Genomic DNA, 7517 nt, shown 5'->3' with positions numbered 1-7517 from the left:
ACCTCCTCCGGTATCAAGGGTGCACATAAAAATCAAAAAGGAAAAAAGCTAGTGTGATAGCAATCATTCCAGATTGAACTAGGAGGGTGTGTTCAGGGGCGATTCTAGCCCCTCTGGCTTCCTGAGGCAGTTTTTCGCGATGCCAACCTTCTTTCATGGGCGCTTACCCTGCTAGTGCCAGAGGGGGTCTGGGAGGGTGCAGTGTTGGTTCAGACAGTGCAACTGAGAAAGTGTAAAGTTTCCAGTAAACCTGCCTCAACTACTGCTGTATGAAAGTGGTTAGTCAACTTTATTAAGTTGGCCTACAAAGAGTCGGGAACTCAATTCCTTTAAAGGTGGAAGTTCAACTGAATGAAGTATGTAAAGCGGGCGTTTCTGACTGCCATTTAGATCATCCAGGAGTGAAATGTCTGTAAAAAAAAGTATTATAATTAGTCTGTAAATAAATAATCATTGATAAGCATAAGTGCTTGTATTTATTTGCTCTCCTTTACAGCCTATACATTCAATGTAAGGGGCATATTCACAGAAGAGTGAAATTAGTACAAACCGGATTCCAAAAAAGTTGGGACACTAAACAAATTGTGAATAAAAACTGAACGCAATGATGTGGAGGTGTCAACTTCTAATATTTTATTCAGAATAGAACATAAATCACGGAACAAAAGTTTAAACTGAGAAAATGTACCATTTTAAGGGAAAAATATGTTGATTCAGAATTTCATGGTGTCAACAAATCCCAAAAAAGTTTGGACAAGGCCATTTTCACCACTGTGTGGCATCTCCCCTTCTTCTTACAACTAGGGATGTAGCGAACCTAAAAAAAAATGTTCGCGAACCCGTTCGCGAACTTTCGTCGGAAAGTGCGAACATTCGCGAACTTTGCGAACCCCATAGACTTCAATGGGAAGGCGAACTTTAAAACCTAGAAAAGCCATCTCTGGCCAGAAAACTGATTTTAAAGTTGTTTAAAGGGTGCCATGACCTGGACAGTGGCATGCAGGAGGGGCATCAAGGGCAAAAATTTCTCTGAAAAATACGTTGTTGACACAGCGTTGCGTTTTGTGCTGTTAAGGGGAGAAAACATACTACATTCCTAAACTTATGTAATAAACTGCTTTAAAAAGTCCGGCATCTACATTCCAATCAAGTCGTGTAAAGGTTACGGCCGGTTCACATGCAAAGACAAAACGCCGCGTTTACTGCAACGAAAAAAAACGCAAAAAGCTTTAATGATACTGTCAAGTGTGCGAATATTAGTTTTTACTAGTTGCTTGTCACCTCCAGGACGTTCGTCCCGTCGGTGGGAATATTTCTGTAGTGGTGTGTTTAGCAGTCACCGTGCTTGTGCGCACGTGCATGGTCAGGCAGAGGTAATTCAATGTACAGTAACGTGAACCAGAAAACACTGATTCTGCAGTGTGGGCCCAGGTTTGTCCTACCTTTTCGATCACCTGTGGTGACCATAAAAGATACGATTTTGCCGCAGTTGCAGAACCCTGAAAAATCAGGAATGTGTACATTCCTAAAAAATTATGGTTTTTTTGTTGCAGCCACTGAAGCACAGAGGACAGAAAAAATATCTTAGATAGATGGTATCATAACCATGCCCCAGCCAAACCCTTTCAAAGAACTCAGATAGGGTGACAAGCACAGAAGACATTAAAAACATCAAAGCTAGATGGTATCATAACCATGCCCCAGCCAAACCCTTTCAAAGAACTCAGATAGGGTGACAACAAGCACAGAAGACATTAAAAACATCAAAGCTAGATGGTATCATAACCATGCCCCAGCCAAACCCTTTCAAAGAACTCAGATAGGGTGACAACAAGCACAGAAGACATTAAAAACATCAAAGCTAGATGGTATCATAACCATGCCCCAGCCAAACCCTTTCAAAGAACTCAGATAGGGTGACAAGCACAGAAGACATTAAAAACATCAAAGCTAGATGGTATCATAACCATGCCCCAGCCAAACCCTTTCAAAGAACTCAGATAGGGTGACAACAAGCACAGAAGACATTAAAAACATCAAAGCTAGATGGTATCATAACCATGCCCCAGCCAAACCCTTTCAAAGAACTCAGATAGGGTGACAAGCACAGAAGACATTAAAAACATCAAAGCTAGATGGTATCATAACCATGCCCCAGCCAAACCCTTTCAAAGAACTCAGATAGGGTGACAAGCACAGAAGAGTAGAAGAGAGAAAAATTCAGGATTTACCTGTCCAAAAAGTTTGGCTTACAATTAAGCCAGTAGGATTTGCACCCTAGTTTGTACGGTGGTGGAGGAGGACGCTAAAGGACAGCTGTGTGTGGTGTCAAGCGGCGTGCAGAGAAGGACAGCTGCATGGGCAGTCAGAACAAGTCTTCCGGCGTGCAGTAACCCTCCGAGATCCATGCCTCATTCATTTTAATAAAGGTCAGGTAATCAACACTTTTGTGACCTAGGCGAGTTCTCTTCTCAGTTACAATCCCTCCTGCTGCACTAAAGGTCCTTTCTGAGAGGACACTTGAGGCAGGGCAAGACAACAGATTTATGGCAAATTGTGACAGCTCTGGAGACAGATCAAGCCTGCGCACCCAGTAGTCCTGGGGTTCATCGCTCCTCAGAGTGTCAATATCTGCAGTTAATGCCAGGTAGTCCGCTACCTGCCGGTCAAGGCGTTCTCTGAGGGTGGATCCAGAAGGGTCCTGGCGCTGCCTTGGACTGAAAAAACTTTGCATGTCTGACGTTACAGAGTGGCCAAAGTGCATTGTCCTTGCAGGTGTGCTCGTGGGAGGATTACCGGCACCTCTGCCCCTGGAATGTGGAGTGACATCACCCTTAAAAGAATTGTACAACATGTTTTGCAGGCTGGTTTGGAAATGCAGCATCCTTTCGGACTTGTGGTACGTTGGTAACATTTCTGCCACTTTATGCTTGTAACGAGGGTCTAGTAGCATTGCCACCCAGTACAGGTCCTTCTCCTTAAGCCTCTTGATACGGGGGTCCTTCAACAGGCATGACAGCATGAAAGACCCCATTCTCACAAGGTTGGATGCAGAGGTATCCATCTCCCCTTCCTCGTTATCAAGGACTACGTCCTCATCTACCACCGTCTCCTCCCCCCAGCCACGTACAAGACCAGGGCTCCACAAAAGGTGACCACAAGCCCCCTGGGAAGCCTGCTCCTGTTGGTCTTCTGCCTCCACAAAGCCACCTTCCTCCTCTGACTCCGCTTCTGACACCTCTCCCTGCGTTGCAGCAGGTGCCTGGGAACGTTCTGGTGATTCCGCCCAGAAATCAGGCTCTTGGTCACACTGGTCTACAGCGTCATCTGTCACTCGTCGCACGGCACGCTCAAGAAAAAAAGCAAAGGGTATTAGGTCGCTGATGGTGCCTTCAGTGCGACTAACCATATTTGTGACCTCGTCAAAAGGGCGCATCAGCCTGCAGGCGTCGCGCATAAGCACCCAGTAACGGGGGAAAAAAATCCCCAGCTCTGCAGATCCAGTCCTACCACCCAGTTCAAATAGGTATTCATTGATGGCTCTTTGTTGTTGCAGCAGACGTTCAAACATCATTAGCGTGGAATTCCATCGAGTCTGGCTGTCGCAAATTAAACGCCTGACTGGCAAGTTGTGCCGCCGCTGAATGTCAGCAAGGTGTGCCATGGCTGTGTAGGAATGTCTGAAATGGCCAGACACCTTCCTGGACTGCCTGAGAATGTCCTGCAATCCTGGGTACTTCGAGACAAACCGTTGGACTATCAAATTTAAAACATGTGCCATGCAGGGCACATGTGTTAAATTGCCCAGTCTCAGTGCTGCCAACAGATTGCTTCCGTTGTCACACACCACTTTTCCAATTTTCAGTTGGAGTGGGGTCAGCCACCGATCGGCCTGTGAGTGCAGAGATGACAGGAGTACAGATCCGGTATGGTTTCTACTTTCCAGGCACGCCATGCCCAAGACAGCATGACAACGGCGTACCTGGCACGTCGAATAGCCTATGTGGAGCTGGGGGTGCACAGGTGTGGAGGAGGACACAGCAGCAGAGGAGGAAGAAGCCGAGGAAGAAGCCAAGTTAGAAGACGACTTAGATGACGACTTAGAAGACGAGTTAGACAGCAAAGGAGGAGTAGAGGTGGTGGCAGACCCGCATGCAACCCGTGGCGGTGACACCAACTCCACTGTTGTTGAACCACGCATTCCCTTCTTCCCAGCCATCACTAGGTTCACCCAGTGGGCAGTGTAGGTGACATACCTGCCCTGACCATGCTTGGAGGACCATGTGTCAGTAGTCATATGGACCTTTGCCCCAACACTAAATGACAGAGATGCGGTGATTTGGCTCTGCACATGCTGGTACAGGTGTGGTATTCCCTTCTGTGAAAAAAAATTGCGGCTGGGTACCTTCCACTGCGGTGTCCCAATTGCTACAAATTGGTGGAAAGCCTCAGAGTCCACCAGCTGGTATGGTAAAAGCTGGCGGGCTAAGAGTGCAGACAATCCAGCTGTCAGACGCCGGGCAAGGGGATGACTCGGAGGCATTGGTTTCTTACGCTCAAACATGGCCCTCACAGAAACTTGGCTGGGGGCAGATGAGCAGGAACTGGAAGGCGGAGTGGAGGGTGGTTGAGACGGGTCAAGGACAGCAGAGGTAGAGCAGTAAGATGCTGGAGCAGAAGGAGGGTGGCTTAGCGTTTGGCTGCTGCCTTTGAGGTGTTGCTCCCATAGTGCTTTGTGTTTGGCGTTCATGTGCCTTCGCATAGCAGTTGTACCTAAGTGGGTGTTGGGCTTCCCAAGACTCAGTTTCTGACTGCACTCATTGCAAATTACAGCGCTTTTGTCAGAGGCACACACATTAAAAAAATGCCACACTGCTGAGCCTTTTGATGTGGGCTTTCTAGCAGTAACAGTAGAAGTTGGCGGGTGCGTTGGCTGGCTGACCACAGGTGCCGATTCATGTTGTTGCCCTACTGTTCCCTGGGAGCTGTCCCTGCTTCTTCTAAGTCTTAATCTCCTCCTGCCTCTCTGACTCTCCGTCTCTCCATCTGAACTATCCTCCTCTTGCTCTCTTCTTGTGGGCACCCACAAAATATCACTCTCCTCATCATCATTCTCCTCAGATGCATCAATTTCTTCTGACAGCTCACAGAAGACAGCAGCAGCGGGGACCTCATCACACCTTATGTCCATCTCTGTTGTGTTGCCTGCCTGAGTTATATCTGGTGTAACGTCCTCATCTCCTTCATCTTCTTCTGGCAATAATGGTTGCGCATCACTCATTTCAACAAACTCATGAGTAAATAACTCCTCTGACTCCAGTGAAGAAGGGGCGGCGGTGGTGGAGGAAGTGGTAGGTGGGGTGTCCATAGCAGAGGAGGATGAGGATGTTGTGGCAAAGTTAGAAACGGTAGAGGATGGGGTGTGCTGTGTAAGCCAGTCAACTACCTCTTCAGCATTTTGGGAGTTCAGGGTAAGTGCCTTCGGAACACTGGGCAATTTCCTAGGGCCACAGGATATCATAGCAGCACGGCCCCTAGTGCCTCTGCGTGGCGGCCTGCCTTTGCCTGGCATTTTTTTTATTTTTACAAAACAACAACAACTTGGGTGATGTTTCTGGACACGGAATTATTATTGTTATTTAGACAAATTGTGAAAAAGATCACACAGCTAGGTGGCACTTGGTTGCAGACACCGGGCAACAAGGCCTGCAAGGGCAACGTATACAGTAGTGGATACGGAATATATTATTGCTGGTGGAAAACCGTCACTCAAGTGATGTTTCTGGACACGGAATTATTATTGTTATTTAGACAAATTGTGAAAAAGATCACACAGCTAGGTGGCACTTGGTTGCAGACACCGGGCAACAAGGCCTGCAAGGGCAACGTATACAGTAGTGGATACGGAATATTTTATTGCTGGTGGAAAACCGTCACTCAGGTGATGTTTCTGGACACGGAATTATTATTGTTATTTAGACAAATTGTGAAAAAGATCACACAGCTAGGTGGCACTTGGTTGCAGACACCGGGCAACAAGGCCTGCAAGGGCAACATATACAGTAGTGGATACGGAATATTTTATTGCTGGTGGAAAACCGTCACTCAGGTGATGTTTCTGGACACGGAATTATTATTGTTATTTAGACAAATTGTGAAAAAGATCACACAGCTAGGTGGCACTTGGTTGCAGACACCGGGCAACAAGGCCTGCAAGGGCAATGTATACAGTAGTGGATACGGAATATATTATTGCTGGTGGAAAACCGTCACTCAAGTGATGTTTCTGGACACGGAATTATTATTGTTATTTAGACAAATTGTTATTTAGACAAAAAATACAGAGCAGTAGAAAGTAGATTACTAGCCAGAAAACCTACTTAAACTCTCCCTCAAATGAATACATACAGCTCCTATCCCCACACAAATACAGAGCAGTAGTAGATTACTAGCCAGAAATCCTACTTAAACTCTCCCTCAAATGAATGCACAGCTCCTATCCCCACACAAATACAGAGCAGTAGAAAGTAGATTACTAGCCAGAAATCCTACTTAAACTCTCCCTCAAATGAATGCACAGCTCCTATCCCCACACAAATACAGAGCAGTAGTAGATTACTAGCCAGAAATCCTACTTAAACTCTCCCTCAAATGAATGCACAGCTCCTATCCCCACACAAATACAGAGCAGTAGTAGATTACTAGCCAGAAATCCTACTTAAACTCTCCCTCAAATGAATGCACAGCTCCTATCCCCACACAAATACAGAGCAGTAGAAAGTAGATTACTATCCAGAAATCCTACTTAAACTCTCCCTCAAATGAATGCACAGCTCCTATCCCCACACAAATACAGAGCAGTAGAAAGTAGATTACTAGCCAGAAATCCTACTTAAACTCTCCCTCAAATCAATCACAGCTTCTCTCCCTACACTATCTCTTCAAGCACACACAGGCAGAATGTAAAATGGCTGCTGGGCTTCGGTTTATATATGGAAGGGAGTGGTCCAAGGGGGGGGGGGGTGGCCCAGGAGGGAGAGCTGCCTGATTGGCTGACATGTATCTGCTGGTCTGGGGTGAGAGGTCAAAATTTGGCGCCAGCTAAGGCGAACCCAAATGGTGAACATCGCCAAAAGTTCGCGAATTTGCGGACTTGCGAACACCCGATGTTCGCGCGAATTAGTTCGCCGGCGAACAATTCGCTACATCCCTACTTACAACACTCAACAGACGTCTGGGGACCGAGGAGACCAGTTTCTCAAGTTTAGGAATAGGAATGCTCTCCCATTCTTGTCTAAGACAGGCCTCTAACTGTTCAATCGTCTTGGGCCTTCTTTGTCGCACCTTCCTCTTTATGATGCGCCAAATGTTCTCTATAGGTGAAAGATCTGGACTGCAGACTGGCCATTTCAGTACCCGGATCCTTCTCCTACGCAGCCATGATGTTGTGATTGATGCAGAATGTGGTCTGGCATTATCTTGTTGAAAAATGCAGGGTCTTCCCTGAAAGAGATGAC

This window comes from Xenopus tropicalis, chromosome 6 (genome assembly GCF_000004195.4).
Source record: "Xenopus tropicalis strain Nigerian chromosome 6, UCB_Xtro_10.0, whole genome shotgun sequence".
Taxonomy (NCBI): domain Eukaryota; kingdom Metazoa; phylum Chordata; class Amphibia; order Anura; family Pipidae; genus Xenopus; species Xenopus tropicalis.
The sequence above is the reverse complement of the archived record's forward strand: the minus strand, read 5'-3'. Positions refer to the sequence as shown.